At 52.2% G+C, this 16571-nt stretch overlaps 1 protein-coding gene across 1 annotated transcript in view; it reads right to left on the bottom strand.

The window, feature by feature from the left end:
* Nucleotides 1-16571, bottom strand: part of LOC307067909 (RAD52 motif-containing protein 1-like) — a gene marked incomplete at both ends in the record, with an annotated part of 267353 nt that overhangs the window by 140203 nt on the left and 110579 nt on the right. The gene's annotated exons all lie outside the window — the stretch shown is intronic.

Genomic DNA, 16571 nt, shown 5'->3' with positions numbered 1-16571 from the left:
AGGAGAAGGGAGACAGAAGGAAGGGGAGGAGGATATTCTTCTCAGGGATTTGAGCTGGGGTCTGCATCCCGGCCATTGCAGTCAGCTAAGCATCCTCGCCGAGCCCTGAGCACGCTCGAGGCGCACAGGCTGCGCCCTCCCAGGGTCGTGTCCTGCTCCGCTGTCCTGGGACGTCGGGCGCAAAAGTGGAGGAGACGGGAGAGCCCGGGCGGAAGAAGCAGGACGCGCATGCCAGGCGTCCACCTCTTCACTTTGAGGAGGGGTGGTGGTTGGAAAAATGGGTGCGTGAGATCGGCGCTGGGAGCTCGCAGATGGCACTGCCGCCACGCTGGGAGGGTGGGGTGGACCCTGGGCCCCAGCAAGCAAGGTGCCGTGGATCCCCAGGGAGTGGGGGACCCGCGCTCTGCCCCTAGTCAAGCCACTGAAACACCTCGCGCTCCGCCGCTAGCCTGGAGACCGCCGGCATTAGGCGCTGTCCTCACGTGCTCACTTCTCTGGACCATTCCGAGGGCTAGGTAAACCACCGTTTACCTAACGAATGCTCGCACTGCAGCTGTGCCAGGCTGCATTTTAAAATTTGCTCGGATTCAATCCACACCCCCTCATCCCTGTCCCCCAAACAGTTTTTTCCTTAGAGTAACTACCAAAGCAAAAACAACGTTTCTGATTAGTTATCTGGTGTAGAGTTTCTCTCTTCCTCATTTTGTTAAAATGGGGGGCTTGAACAAACCTTTTCCCCCAACTTCGGCCTCTGACACCTGTCAAGAAAGAGAGAGATGGGGAAGGAGGGAATGAAGGGAGGGAGGAAGGGAAGAAGGGAGGGAGGAAGGGAAGACGAAATGAACTCCTCCCTCAGACCTTTCAACTTACATGCTTGTGGCTGGCAAAGGAAATAGCTAGATGTTTCTGGGTAACGTGCCCCATCATTGTTTAGCAGGCTGTAACCTCCAATAAGCACATGGTGAACTTCTGTTTCATTGTCCTCAAAGGAACTCCCTGAATGCAGCCAAGTCTGCTAAGGGCTCCTTTGGGGAAATTGTCTGCCAGAAATCCAGGTCCCCTTTCTGCCGGCCTTTCTTGGCCCTTTGATTTAGGGAGCTCATGGGATCAATGATGGAAAAGTTCACATGCCCATGTTGAATGGAATGGAGACAGGCAGAAGTTAAACTTAGTACTCTTCACAGAGCAGGAAAGTGGGAGCCACTTCCAGGTTCATAAACTAGTTGAAAGACTGTATTTCAGGCCTGAGGATACATGGCTACTGTCTTCAACACTGCTTTATCTCTTGTGCACAAAGCCTGCCCAGTTTCATACCATTTAATTTGGACCACTTCATGTGCTGAGCTCTTCCTCCCTGGTACTGTAATTAATGCCATTTCCTCCCAGATGCTCTTGAAGAGATCTGTTGGTTCCATCAGGATCCCCACACCACCCACCAGAGTTCCTGGCACACAGTATGTGTTCATGAAAGGTATGTCGCTGGAAAAAGGATTATAGGTTTGTGAGGAGGGGAAAGGGGAAGCTGGACATGCTCCATCTCTACAGAATTTAAGTGCACAGTTGAATCTTGGCCTGCTGAAAATTTCCCAAAGCTCCAAGTTTAATCTCCAAGGCCCAAAGGGTCCCCAGAGCCCATCCCTTCCCCTTCCTGGACCATCCCCTTCCTTCTCTCAGGGGATCCTTCAGAGAAGGGGGACCAGGAAGCAGAGGCCACTCTCCTATCAAAGAGTCCCAGGTAGCACTGGCATAAGACCGAGACCTCCCTCTCTTTAATTTCCTGTGCCTCCATTTCACTCTCCAGTAAACAGTGTTAAGACTCCCAAGTTGAGTCTGGTGAGGTACACACCCCAGTGATGGGGAACACACAATGGGACATCAGATCACTGCCAAAGGTGACAGAGAAAGGAGAGACACAGCCACTCTGAGGACCAGGATCAGTGAGAGTAACACAACAGATGGATTTCTAGGGGGTCAAGCAAATCTAGAAGCACTCTGCAAATGATGTGTTTGTGGAGGTGCCTGATGCTGCGTCATCCAAAAGAGAAACTGGCCCAGAGAAAGAAGCCTTCAGCAGCCCAATTCCTGCCACAGAGCCAGTAATCTCCCGGAACTAAATAGGAGGAAGGCAACCTCCACATCCACCAGGCCACGGGAGGAAAAACAAATGGGGGCAGGTATCTTTTGCTACAGCCAAGTCCATTTCGCTATGCAGAGGCAGCAGATACTTCACCTGGGATGCTGAGTGTACTTTATTTTAATCAAGCAGAGTGTATTTGTAGTTTTTCTTCTGGGCATCCTTGTGCTTTCAACCTTGCTCGCTTACCCAGTAAGAAATGTTTAAGTAGGAAGGAAGTTAAAGAGAAGGTGGAAAAGAGACGAAGAGGGTGATAGAAAATGGGGAACAACACCCAGGCCACCAGAATGGTACCTTTTTGTGGATTTCCTCTGGTGAATAATGAACTAGCACTGGCAGTTTGAAACTTCGAAAAATCCCTTAAATGCTTTTCAGTCTTCCCTCATGTAAGGTTTGCACCACCTGCAGAAAGCAAAACGTGTGTGTACAGGGGTGACTATAAAGTATGTACTGAGACTGTCTTCATCCTTTTTACATTATAGTCACATCCTCTGTGGAGAGACAAACTTGTACATTTAGCATTGCCCATGCTTTATAGCATATCTGTGATATGGCTTTAGGATAACCTATAACGGTAATCACTTATAAGGTAAACCCTGCTTATCAGCTTAATCAAATGGGGAAAGGAGGAATTTTGTTAGAAATGCAGATTTCCAGGCCTTGTCTAGACCTACAGAATTAGGGAGGAAGAAAGTGAGGGGTAAAGAACATGTATATGAGGAAAATATACAGCAGAATGGGATTATATGTGGAAGGAGCAATTGGAAGCGCTTGATATTTCCCCTGGAGTGAAGACTCGCTTGGGGCTTCTCAGAGTTTCTTCCGCCTGGCGGTGGGTGCGCTTCAGCATCCACCCACTTCCTCTCCGTTGCTCCAGACAGCAGACAAGGCTGCCCAGCCTTCGGGGTCTCCCCGCCCTGGGAGCAACTCAGGCCCTGTGCGCAAGCCCTTCTCCCCACCCCGACCTTGGAAACCATCTCACTCCTGGCTATTCCAACCCTCTTACGTCACAAAGAGATCAATTCCGTTTCCTGAAGAGCATCAGTCGCCGCGGTAACTTCCGGGAAGTGCAAATGGAAACACACCCGCTCCCCAAAAGAGCGGAGACAAGATAAACACCGCCCAGCTAAGACTAGGGGGACGTCCCAGGGAAAGAGGGAATCTTCTCCGCGAGTCCGCCCCCAGGAGGCCAGACTTGGGAGCTGTCATTCAGAAAATTCCCTCGTTTCGGTCCCCCTTAGGGAGACACGCTCCCAGAAAGGCCGCCTGTTGGGGAAATGCCCCTTGCCTTTTGCCACTAGCCAGAGACCAGAGTGAAACCGGAGGAAAGATGCCTCCTCCAAAGCTGGGAAGAAGGGAAAAGGGAAAGACGGGGTGATGAAGGCCAAAGGTGCGAAGTCCTCCCGCACGCGGCCGGCTCCGAAGGCGGCCCTGCGTGGCCTAGAGTCCCGGGCAGGGTTGGACAGAGGCCAAGGCACTGCCCCAGAGAGGAGAGAGATAGGTGGGTGGAGGGTGGTGGCCCGGGGCCCTGGGAAAGAGAGGACCTGTGTGGGACGTGGTTCTGCAGCGATCCCTGAGCAGCACCCAGATGCTGACAGGGGTGGTCAAACAACGGATCCCGGTCGCCCGTGGCAAATCCCTGCCCCTCCCTTCCTAATGACACTACCCGCTGCCCTGGCCACGGTTCCAGCGGAAATCGTCTGCCCTCCGTCCTTGCTCTCAGTCCTCTCTGGCAAGTGGCAAAGGGAAGGGGGCATTTCCCTGTACCATGAACCCTGATTCCGACACCCAGTTCTGCAGAGAAGCCCCAGCTTGCTCGTCCAGTCTGGCTGATACTTCCAGACCCTGGGAGCGTGCCTCTTCCCACAGCACGGACAGGGAAACTGAGGCCTAGAGAGGGACAAAGTCACCCACAGAGAGCTAGGAGGTAGAAGTCAGGCAAATAACACCGCTGGGGCTCTGGCTTGGGAGTGCTTAGTCTGCCTGGGACGAGGGCTTGAGGCCAGGGGTTCTAATGAACTTTTCCCGGATCGAGCCTGCAGACTCTCGGGTTTCCTCTGGGATGGTCCCCAGATAAGAATAGATCCCATTTGTTGGAGGTTTTATGGGCATAAACTCACTGAATTCCCACAACAGACAAACAAGGTAGGTAAGTTCACCCCTATTTTACAGGTGAGAAAACTGACGCTCCGTGATTAAAATGAAACTTGCCCACAGCTGCATTGCTAATAAACTCGCCGAGCCGAAATTTCTCCAGAGCCTATATATGCTGTGAACCTTGGATCCAAACCACTCACCCAGCTTCGGTGCTCATCTCCCGCATTCGCCTTGGTGCTTGCCCCCCATGGCTCGAAGATCCTTTTAGCTCTTGGGCCTGTAGTTATCCTGGATGACAAAGGAGCATGGGTGCAAGTTGTCCCCCCGAAGGCAGGCAGCAGAGAGTAGAGAGGAGGGTAAACGGTTCTGAAAAGCCATAATACGCGGACTGCATGCGCATTGCAGTGGTCGGATACAGATGCCTGCGTCTCTTGGGGCCGCCAGTGGCAGGGCGCGCTAGGGCGCCAGCTATATCCCTGGCTCTGCCACATTTGTTATGTGACCTCCAGTTAGCCGCTTCTCCCCAGCCCTAGCTGAAATTTTAGAGCTCCAGGCGCATGCAAAGTTGCCTAATTGAAATAGACTAAATAAAAGACTGTGGGGAAGACCGGGACGCCCATCAGAGGGTAAAAATCTGGACACCTGCGGATGTGCTTTAATGGAGGAAGGCCACATGGCCTTGGAATGACCATAGCTAAAAGCTGAAGTTACTCTGTGCAGAGACAACACAGTTAGGGGTACTGCCAGAAAGGTCCCAGTCCAAGGCTGCCCCAGGGCGCGAACTTACCCCTCCCCGGACCCTTCCACACAGTCCTCCAGCTGGTGGGATTGGAATTGATCAGGCTGCTTGATTCTGGAGTCTGAATGGCCCTCTCTCCCCGCACGGAAGGAGACTCCAGGGTGGGAGAACAGGGTTGCCGGGCTGTTTGGAAATTAACATCCCTTCAGTAGTGCAGATCCGAAAGAAGGAAATTGAGGCCTCTGAGGATTTGGAGCGGAAGGGAAGGAAAAGGCCTGTTTGCTTAGAGGAAAGTAGAAGGGAGGAGGAGTTTAGCAGACAAGCCCGAGATGTCGCAGTCACAAAAAGTTCTTGAGTGTGTTTTCTTTAAGGTGCAATTCACTGGGTGTTTACGCACCGCTCCGCGCTTGGAGGTCTTTGCTGGATGTGTGTGATGTGAGTGTGCAAGTATGTTTGTACAAACGAAGAGTGGTTGTATATCGTGGGTCTGTGGAATACGACTCTGTGGCATTGAGTGACTTCGCACACTTGGGTGCATGTGTGCACGTGTGCTTGAGGAGGATTGTTGCACACAAAAGTGAGTACATGAGTGCATGTGTATAGTGTGTGCATGTGTCACGTGTAGACATTCCTCCTTTATGTGAGCGGGTGTGCATGTAATGTGTGTGCAAAAGCATGGTACCTGTGTCTGAGCCTGAGCTTATATGTGATTCGTGTGTCCATATGTGCATGTGAAATCCAGCAAAGTAGTCCCCCAAAGATCTCAGGTCCAGTCAAAGGAAAGGTGCAGACAGGCTGCGGACTGAGCGCCCCATGGCAGGTGTGGAAACTGTGGATCCTTTGACCTGCAGGTAGCAGGAGGTCGCCCACGGGGCGCAGGTGCCGCCCAGAGGCTACAGGTTAGCGCCCAGCTCGGTTCCAGGCGGGCGAGGCAGGTTCCACCGGCATCCGCAAATTATGCGGAATGCGCACGCACTGATCCCTGGTGGACAGTTCCGCACTCTCAATTGTTCCTCGCGCACAGTTTCTGATTATTGATGCCGTGTGTCCTAGAAGAGACTGCTTCGGGTTATCTGCATATTTATTATCTTTATCACCGTCATTATTTGGTGGCTGTATGAAGATGGTGCCAAGCCCACCAAGACCGCCATGCCCCACCTCCCCGAGGCTGCCCTGGACGCGCAGTGACCCGCGGGTGCCCGAATCTTCCCTTTATTTGGAGCCACAGCGCCACCTGGCGACCACACTGCCTCCCTCCCATCACTGCCGCCCATGGCAGAGCCTTTCTTGGTCCAGACCACCCAAGTTCCCATTCTTGGCTTTCCATTCGCTTTTCATGGGAGAAGAGTAGATGTTAAGGAATTCGGTAATGGGGTAAAAAATGGAGAAGGAAAAAATAAGGGCAATTAAAAGTAAAAGACTGGAGGAGAGGAGAAATAGTAAGAAGGAGAATGAAGATAAGGAATCATTGACAAACAAAAGGTGGAAATAGAAAGTAAGTCAATGTGGATCAGGGAGATAAGAAAGACTTGAAGAAAGGCTGCTAGTTCAGGCAGAATGGGGAGAACAAATAAGGAAAGGCAATTCTTACATGACGGTGAAGATGCCATTGTAGGTGTTAGGTTCTGGCTTAGGCACACTGTGGAGCTTCTGATTTGGGCTGAGACCAACACATGACAACGTCTCATTTTTTCAGGTACAGAGCTCACATATGCTGATGTTTGTGGTGGCATTCTGTTATGGCTGCTTCTTTTCTGGGATATATTTTATACCAGGAATACCTTTTGATAATGAATACTGAGTCAAAGGTAAAAGAACTGTCTCAGATGGCCTTGGTTGCTGAGATATGTTAACTCCAAGGTCCACAAGCTGAACTGTGATTGTGTCAGGTTTGGTTGTGAAAGTGTTACCTCAGGGTGTTTTGGAGGGGGAGCTGTAGTCTGCTGTAGGGATGTAGAATGTCCAGCCTCCACAGTGGGTTCTGGAGTTGTGGTTTGCTCTAGGTCCACATGATGAACTGTGACGCTGGATGATGTTGAATACAGACCTTGATGCTTGCTTAGAGTTGGAACTGTCATCTCCTGCTGGAATGGAGATTGTACTACAACGTCCTGAGGTGCCTCTTGAGGCTGAGTAGGGGTCTTCTGCGTGATTGGAGAAGGTAGAGTCTCCGTATTGGATCCTGTAGTAATGGTAAGCTCCACATCCATAGGTTGAATTGTGACTTGAGTCAGGTTTGTCTGTGCAAGTGTCAACAGTTCACCTGACTCAGCAGGTAGAAAGTAGCTGTTTGGCCCCTCTGAAGGAATGCAATAGCCTCCTTCACTGCCCCTTGTCTACGTCCCCTTACCTCCTTTTCTGAAGAGGTTAGTGGTTTGCGGCTTCCCTCTTAGGGTTAGCTACAAAGGCTGGGAAGTGAATGGAGAGGAAGATTCAACAGGTAACTTCTTCCTGCTGCCGGCAAGGCCACGCCCCTAAATTATAACCACGCCTCTTTTGGGAGAATGTCGGGGTGGTTCCGGACCAGCCCGGCCTCCAGTCAGAGTTCAGTCACTCCTTTCGCTCTGCGGAGATCTCGCGGCTATCCTGTGAGTTGTAGTTTGTCTTCAAAGCTACCAGGGCGTTGGGGCCATGCTCCCACATCCTTTCCCATTCCCTTGTAGTAGTGCCTGATGGAAGTTGTAGTTACTATAGAGAGAAACTATTCTGTGTCTTTACAAGGTCAGGTCAACCGCACAAACACTCCTTGGGGTTAGAACAGAGGCCTAATAGGACGGATCTGAATAACAATAATGAGGGGCATACACTAGGGCATGCGGAGAAATAGGTGACTCTACATCTCACTTGGGAGTAGAGGCGCCCTGGTCATTTTAATCTAGTAGGGTTCTTGCATGCAATTACAACTTCAGATAGAGATGAGACTGCAAGCCTAGAAAGGTTGCACATGACTTGCCCAAGGTCGGAGCTGAGCCAGAGAGGTGTTGGAAATGGGCTCTCCAGCTGGAACGTATCTCCTTGGATTCGGTGGTGGTAACGTTAGACAAGAACATGCCGATAGTGTGCATGTAGTGACCCAGGGATGGACATCTGACTCAGGGCAGGGACATATTAGTGTTGCCCACCTCAGACACACAAGTGGTGGCAGGGAAAACACTTTGGAATGTCGCAGCTTATGTGTGTATACAGAAGAGTTATCAGGACTGAAAATCAAGTCCAGAGGAAACCCCAGCTGGGCTAGGGCAGGGCAATGAAAAATTATCAGCAGAAGGAAATGGCTTTCAGCAAACAGTGCTATCATGGACACAGCTTAAGTCCAGGATGAAACTAGGAGCCAGAATAATAGGACAGAAACATAGGACACCAGAGACACGCTCACAGATTAGACCAATGCATACTGGACCAGGAATTCTTACATTCCTTATTCCCAGGGTTCTGTCTCCACAGTGAACTAGGCCTAAGTCCATGGGCAAGAAAATTAAGTGCAGACACCTCGAAAAAATTAGAGGCCTATGAAGGAGGGGACCCTCAGAATCCAGGCCTCAATTTGGGGAGCCTACAACACAAGGTTTCCTAGTCCCTGACAAAGAGAGGACTTCTCCCTCAGTAACCGAGAGCCCCAAACACAGCCCAGAACGGGGGAGGCAAGTTTCCATACATCTGATCATGACCCAAGAGACCAGATGAGGAAAACTGAAGCCTGGGCTCTTTCTCACAGGCTGGGGAAATCAGGCATTGGGTGTCCATCCCTACATCTTACGTTCTCCCCAGAGGGTGGCTTCTGAGCCACCCTAAAACGAACTAAGTTTTCTGCACTCTGGGGGAGCTTTAAGATGCTTGGGGGTGTGTGACAGGGAAAGGAAAATTGCTCTAAACTCTAAAGCACTGCTCTGCAATAGCATTTTCCATGATGATGGAAATGTTCTAAATCTGTGCCGTCCAATGCAGTAGCCACTAGCTCCATGTGGCTACTGAGCACTTAGAAGATCATGGCACTGAGGACCAGAATTTTCTGTTTTGTTTCTGTCTAAGCCATGAAGCTTGTGGGGTCTGATTTCCCCGACCAGCGATTGAACCCCAGCTACAGCAGTGAAAGCACCAAGTCTCAACAACTGGACTGCCAGAGAACAGAATTGGATGCCAGGGAAATTCTGTTCCCTGAGGAAGAGAATTTTTAAACTTTAACTTAATTTTTAATAGAATTAATTTTCCTCAATTGTAATTAATTTACATTCTAATAGGCATTTGGATAGTGGCTTCTGTAATTGACAATGCAGCTCTAGGGCCTTGGGGATAACGGATTTAGCTAGACAGCGATGGAGGGAAAGCAGGGATAGTTTAGGACCTCATCAGGACCAGTGTGATCGGGCTGGGTTGAATGTCCTCAAACAACCACAGAAGAATTCTCTTGTCTCTTTATTTCTCATGCTTATCTGTTCCCTCTTTTTCTAAGTTTCTTATCACACTCTGATATCCCCACTCCTTGATGGTCTCCAGTTAGTTGTTGGATGTCTCTTGATGAAGGCGCCTGAGAGACAGAGCTTCGCACTTGTCCCTGCCTGCTCTGTCTCTGGCGGGAGTCAAAGATCACACGCCCAGGCCGCATACCTGATAGTTGTGGCAGGCTGGAGGAACTGTATCCATGGGGTGGTACACCTAGTCTTGGCTGCCTGCTTGCTGCGAGGAGGTTAGCAGGTCATTGTAGGCCCCCTGAGCCTTGGCAGAGCAGGAGTTGTGACTGGGTGGGACAGAAGTCCATGGTATGTGCTGCCCTTCATCCTGCTTTCGAGGAACTGCCTCAGATATAAATGACTTTTGGGTCTGATGTGGGCCCGAAACATGGACAGAGTCAGTTCTTAGAGGGTTCTTGTGTAGGCCAGGATCTCGATTAATTCCTGAGTACTTGTGGAAGTTAGGGTCATGGATATGGTCTGAGCTCCTGTAAATTCCACCACCTTGGGTAAGGCCACATCTCCTTTTGACTTCAGTGGCTTGGGAAACACCTGGATTCTTATGGAGGTCAGAATCTTGAGTAAAGACTTGGCTCCTGCAGACTCCAGAATCTTGGGTCAGACCTGGATTCTTGTAGTCTCCTGAGTCTAGGGTAAGGCTTGAGCCCTTATGGAGGCGAGGGGTTTGCACAAGGCCTAGGCTCTTATGGAGACCACATTTCTGGCAAAGGAGTGAGCTCTTGTTGACTGCAGAGTCTTGGGCAAGATATGGACTCTTCTGTGTCCCAGAATCTTGGGTAAAGTCTGGACTCCTAGAGACTGCTGAATCTTGGGCATTACCTGTACTCTTGTCACGTCCAGAATCTTGAAAAGGGCGTGGGCTATGATGGAAGCGAGTTTTTTCAGAAAGCCCTCGACTTCTATAGAGTACAGTTTCTTGGTTTCGTTCTAGATTCCTATAGACTCCAGAATCATGCATAAAGGCTGAGCTCCTCTGAAAGTAAGAACTTTGGAGAAATGATGTGTTCTTGTGGAGGTCAGAGGGTTGGATGATATATAGCCTTTTAAAGAAACGTCCATGCAGAGTAGAACCTAAGATCTTCTGGGAGCTAGAATCTTGGGTAATGACTGGATTCTTCTGAAGGTCAGAGTCTTGGGAAAGGCTTGGATTCTTGCAGAGGTAAGCGTCTTCGGTAAGGCTTCGAAGTTCGTGGAGGCGTGGATCTTGAGCAAGGCCTGGATTCTTGGGGAGGCCTGTGTCTCCAGTAAGGCCCTGGTTCTTGTGGAAGCCCGGATTTGGAGTAAGGCCTTCATTTCTGGAAACTCTACAGCCTTTAGAAGCTCCTGGGGTCCTTTGGAAGACAGAGCCTTGGTTGAGGCCTAGACTCTCATGAATTTCATGGGTTTGGGGATTGTTTGGGGTTTGAGAAATACTGGATAACTGGGGAGGGATTGGGCCCTGGGGAGAGAGGACAGACTGAGGAGACTTGGAGGTTGGGGGAAATGTGGGGGTTTGTATTAAGGTGGAGGGCTTCTGGTGGTTGCTGTGTTGATGAAGGACAAAGGAACTGCGAGAAACAAGAGGCAGAGAAAGAGTGTGTGGGGGAGGAATGGGGCATGGTGAGCTCTGGGCACCGGTCGGAGAATGGAAGCAAGGTTGAAAAGGTGTAGCATCATTGGAGTACACCAGGAATTTGGGGTAGACGGGAGTCTGGGCATCCGTGTTTCTCTTCTCAGAACTGCAAGGATGGAAGCTACAGTAAGCGAAGGTCTTGGACTGTACAAATTTGTCTTTGGCATCATTTGAGATCTTCCATTCCATATTCCCCAACTCCACATAACCCAGTATGGATCCTGTGGAGGGCTTGGCACTGTCCCCACTACATTGCTTCAGTGTTTGCTCAGCTGTACCAGAGCTCACCAGACCATGCCCCTCTTGGGGCCTGGAGAGGGTACCCAAGTCATTTCTGGAGTACCCAGAGTTCTGAGGGGGACACACATGGAATAAGTTCTGCTTTATGCTGCGGGCATCGTAGACCACATGGCCAGAGGAGAGGACTTGGCTGAAGGCAGACAATGTAGAGGGAATAGAATGTAGCATGGGGGTATGGGTGTTGGAAGGGACTGGAGTGGTCGTCAGGGCCATGACCAGTGCTGGGACAGAGGTTGTGGCAGAGATCGGGACAGGGGCTGGTGTAGGGTCTAGGGCAGGAGTAGTAGCAGGGGCAGAAGTTGGGGGAGGGACCAGAGTGTTGGCATGGGTATAGGTCAGATGAGCATGGGTCAGGGTGCAGAGAGAAGTGTGGCCCAGGGAATGGGCTGAGGCATGTGAGGGGGCCTGGGCTTGGGCCTGGGCTGGGGTATAGGCTGAGGTGTGCTCAGGGCCATGGACCTGGGCAGGGCTGAGCTCAGGGTTTAGGGCTGTGGAGGGTGTCTGGACCTGGGCGATAGTGTCCTCAGGGGGTTGTAATGTGAAGCAAGTCTGGGCCTGAGGTTGGGCGTGCACAGAGGGGTGCTTGTAGGAGAAGTTCTGGGCCTTGGCAGGAGAATGTGCAGGGAGCTGAACTGGGGGGCAGGTCTGGACCCGGGCTTTGGCCTGGGCTGTGTCATAGTCTGGGGTCTTAACCTTGGTCTTTGGGGCAGGCGCATTGGAACCATGTCCCCCTTGCTTATCCTGCGGAGCTTGGAAGATGTCTCTCACCTGGAGTTAAAGGTGGCTTGGGACTTTAAGGCTGTGACCGCAGGGGCCTTCCGAGCTCCCAATACCCCTTCCTTCCACAGTCCCCGTGGAGCCTCCTTGGAAGCCCAAGCCGTCCGCACTGAGGAGGCATCCAGCAGCCCTTAGAAGCCGTCTCATTATCTCTTTCTGGTATCCAGCAGTCAAGGTGTTTTGGGTGCCTGAGCCAGAAGCTTGGGTGATGGCGGAACCAGGGACAAACTCTTGAACACAGGTTCCTTGGATCCACGGGGCAGTGCATGCACATGCGATGTCTGCCTACACAGCTGGCTTGCTTGTCTGCAGGGAAAAGTGGATTGGGACAGGGCCTGGGTTCCTGAGGGCCTGAGAATCAAGTCAGGGATAGAAGAAAGGTGACAGGCCCATATCCCCTGAGCCCACGCTGGCGCCCACTCACCTTTGGGGAAAATACGATTGAAACGTGCCCGCAAGAATCTCTTCAGATGCATCCAGAGATGAGGGAAGCAGGGGAGGGGGGAGGACGGGATCAGGGTGAACCCTGAAATCCAACCCTTGTCTGGCCTCACCCGAGAAGCCCTCCCACCTCCGACCCTTTACAACTCCAGTGCTTCCCCTAACCCACTGCCCAGATCCTGCCCTCACCATAGTCACCGCATTAATCCCCAAGTTGAGCAAGATGAAGCTGAAAAGGATCAGAAGAATTGAACCTCCTAGGTCCTGCCATTTCCGGGGGTGGTGCCAGAGCACGTCTGGGGTAGGTAATGGGATTGCTCAGCCATGGCTGGTGGTCCCAGGACTGCCTGGGTCCCCTGGCCTCCATATATATACTGGGAGACAGACTGGGTCATAATGGGGCAGGTGGTGGCGTCACAGTGAGGGAGGGGGACGAAAAGGTGGGCCAGGCGTGGCATTCCCTGGTTACCCAAGTGAGGTAAGCTGAGACTGGACAGCCAAACAGGGAACGGATTCCGGCACACCTCCCCTCGAGCTGTCAAACATTCGCTCACCGCCCACTGACTCACTTGTTCAAATGTCACATTCCATCTCTTGGCCCCTCCTGAGACTAAAAAGACCTTGGCCTCAGAGCCCTGCGGAAGGCCTGGCTGGAGTCCAGAGCCTCAGCCTTCTTCATGCCCTTCACTGGCTGTGGAGCTGGACCTGCCCAGATGTGGAACCTCCCAGTTTGGAAGCAGCTTCTTGTATGAGGCTCTTTGGGGACAGGGACAGCTGAGACACAGAGGAGGTGCCAAGAGACCAGTGGTTTGGAGACTGCAGCTGCAGATCTACTTAGTGCATGGTATCGGACCAGGAGGGGCCTGCTGGCAGGACTGTGGCCACTAAACCAAGGGGACCCTCAAGCCCAGATGGGGACACTGGCTTCTTATTGCAGGAAGCCAAAGGCAGGGACCCAAGCTGGCAGAAGGAGTGGCGCTTCCAAGCCACAGACCGCCAATGTTTTCTGGACCATGGCGCTCTTTATTCCTCTCTCCATGCCCTGCCGCTCCCCACCCGCCCCCATTAGCTGCTGGCCAGTTCATTTTCCCAGTCTGGCTTCCGTGCAGAGAGGGCCTCGAGGCCGAGGTGGAAGGTAGCAGCGAGTTGGCACGCGCTTGGCTTCCTGCACTTGCCGCTTCAACTCCAGGCTGTCATACACCTGGTAGTTGGCATTTCCCCCTGGGTTCCGGCTGAGTGGCATGAAGGTGGGCGTGGGTGGAGGGCGTTCGGTAGCCTGGACGTCGGGCAGAGTCTGGGAGGGGTGGAGGAGCAGCGCTGAGCTGGGATCCGAGGCCCACTGGTAGAGGCCTCGGCCAGCACCGTGAGGGAGGCGGAGGCGGCCAGAGGGTGCCGCACAGGCAGCATCTCTGCCCATTCGGCCGCCCAGCGCCGCACCTCGTGGGGATCCCGGGAGTAGTTCAAGTGTCCCGTGGAGTGGTGCGGGCTGTGGTTGGGCTGGCTGTGAGCACAGCTGTGGAGGCTCCGTCCGTGGGCCGGTGGGGAGTTGCGCTGCCATGCTTCGGGCCTGTAGCTCTGAGGCACCAGAGCTGATGGAGGCTCAGAACCCTCCAGACCACGCCACCGCTGATCCCAGGAGTCATACGGGAGATGGCCCCCTGAGGGGTAAGTTCTGTGACCCCAGGGACCCACGAGCTCTTAGGGGGCAGCCGTCGGGTAAGTGATGGAGACGAGGTCCACTGGTCAGCATCCACATTGCCCCAGATGCGGGATGGCGAGCAAGGGGCCCCGAAGGACTGCAGCCCTAGCTCAGACTTGGCCTCCACACACTTGGGCATGCGGTGCAGCTCGGGCCACAGGTAGAGACAGGCTGGTGGCTGGATGGCCAGGATCCCACCCTGTCGACCCCAGAGGCCCACGTTGGAGGGCAGACCCATCTGCTGGTAGAGCCCTCCCCAGCACCCCCACGGGTACTTGGGTTGTGGGAAGGAAAGTTGGTCCTCCTCCTCCAGGTAGGAGTCCGGGTCCTCCCAGTTAAAGGAGGGCATCGGAGGCAGCTGTGACATCCCGTGGAGGCGATGTGGCCTACGGAAGCCTGAGCAGCTGGAGGGGAATTTTCTAAATTCTTGGGCCTCCCCTGGTGGCTTCAGGGGTGGCGACTGCAGCTGCGGCTACGGTTGCGGAGATGGTGGTAGGAGGACGAGGAGTTGCAAGTGGGCCGGGCCATTCTCACTTCCACAGGGTCCAGGGTGCAGTGGATGTGGATGTCTTGGGCCTTGGCTGGAGGATGTTTGGAGGAACTTTCACAAGCCTGTGAGATTTCATCTGTGGGAGGCGAGAGTCCGTGAGGGCAGGGCAACTGTCAGAAGATTTCAGGGTTGGGAACCTGGGAGCCTGGGTTTCTAGGGCCCTGGGAATGGCGAGGCGGGGTGCCCCCTAGCTGTCTTCTATAGTTACTTTTCTGAATAATACAATACATGGTCTTGTCTAAGGCATTCTGGAGCCCATGCCATATCTGGTGTGGGGTGGGGTGGGGTGGGTGAAAATGAAGGCCAGGCTCTCTACCCTCACCACCACTCCCAGCCAAGACCGTTCCTGCAGACGGAGGTGCAGGCTGCAGCTGGTTCCCACCCTCAGCCATCTTCACCCCTACTGGTGATCCCCAACCATCGCTGACCATAGTTGCCATGCTGATCCCAATGCTGACAAGAATGACAAGGCCCAGCAACAGGAGTAGGAAGTCCTCCGCATTCTGGGTACTTTCTTGGTATTGATGGCAGCACCCCAGGTTGTCATACCAGAGCTGGTGTTCCATGGTGGGCGGGTCCTAGGGCCGCCTGAACCGTGGGACGCCCCACCTCCCCCAACCCCACCGGCCCTGACCCACACTGCACTCATGCCAGGACCTGGGGACACCCACCAACAGGTGAGGGAGCATGGTCATAATGAGGCCCATTGCAGGGAGTCACAATGCGGAGTTGTCCAATCTTTCATCCACTCAACTGGTCCTTTAGGTGGCCGTCTCTGCCCTCGGCTCCCACTACATGGAGCCTAGTCCCCAGAGTTCAGTCTGTCCTTCTGTCTCCATGGGGCCTTGCTTAACTTGATTTGCAAGCAGGGTTGCTACAGATGAGAGACAGTCTTCATAGTGACTGGATCATGCATATAGGATTTCCTCCATTTCATTGTTCAAGACATTAGGACCGCTTACGTAGCCTGTTGGGCTTCTTAGAACTAGCCTGCAGTTCTTTAAAAGTTTCAAGAGAAGCCAGAAATCCAAATTGCTCTGTGAAATAGCCACATTTTAAAAGTAGCAAACCAATTCAAATTTTAAACTCTGCTGGCCAACAACATGGGCCACACAAAACACACCAGTTTGTAACCTCTGATGTATACTGTATAATGCTTTTGTTCTCATCTTCTCATATGATCCTCAGACTAGGCAGCAGATACTATTATTCGCTTCATTTTACAGATGGAGAAACTGAGGCACAGAGCAGTTTAGTAGCTTGTCCAAAGTTTGAGCATCACAGCTGGAACTTGAGGTTTTTACACTGTGCTTTTTTATCCTCATTACAAATGCATCCTTTTAGAAAGAACCTTTTCTTATCCTAAAGATAATACATATTACAAAATACAATAAAGTACAGAAAGGTCAAAACAAAGAAAAAACGACCACTAGTCCCAACATGCCAACATAAGCACTATTACTTAGTGTATTTCCTTACAGAAAAAATAATTTCCCTATTCATTCAATCAGAGGTACCGGCTGTATAGGTTAGGATCTGTGCTAGGTGCTGGGGATATTACAGTGAACAGCCATAGTTCCTGCCCTCAGAAGGCTTACAATCTAGTTCTTGTTCTTTGTTCCATTCATTGCCAACCTAGATGTGAATATCCAACGGGGCTTCTTCAAGAAGCCAAAGAGTAAATAAGCGGATAGTGCATGTCAGGTGGGCCCAAGGCCCCCAGCTGCCCAGTCCCACTTGGGCTTCCTCCCTA

Source organism: Hyperoodon ampullatus (genome assembly GCF_949752795.1).
Source record: "Hyperoodon ampullatus genome assembly, chromosome: 19".
NCBI lineage: Eukaryota > Metazoa > Chordata > Mammalia > Artiodactyla > Ziphiidae > Hyperoodon > Hyperoodon ampullatus.
The sequence above is the reverse complement of the archived record's forward strand: the minus strand, read 5'-3'. Positions and strand labels throughout refer to the sequence as shown.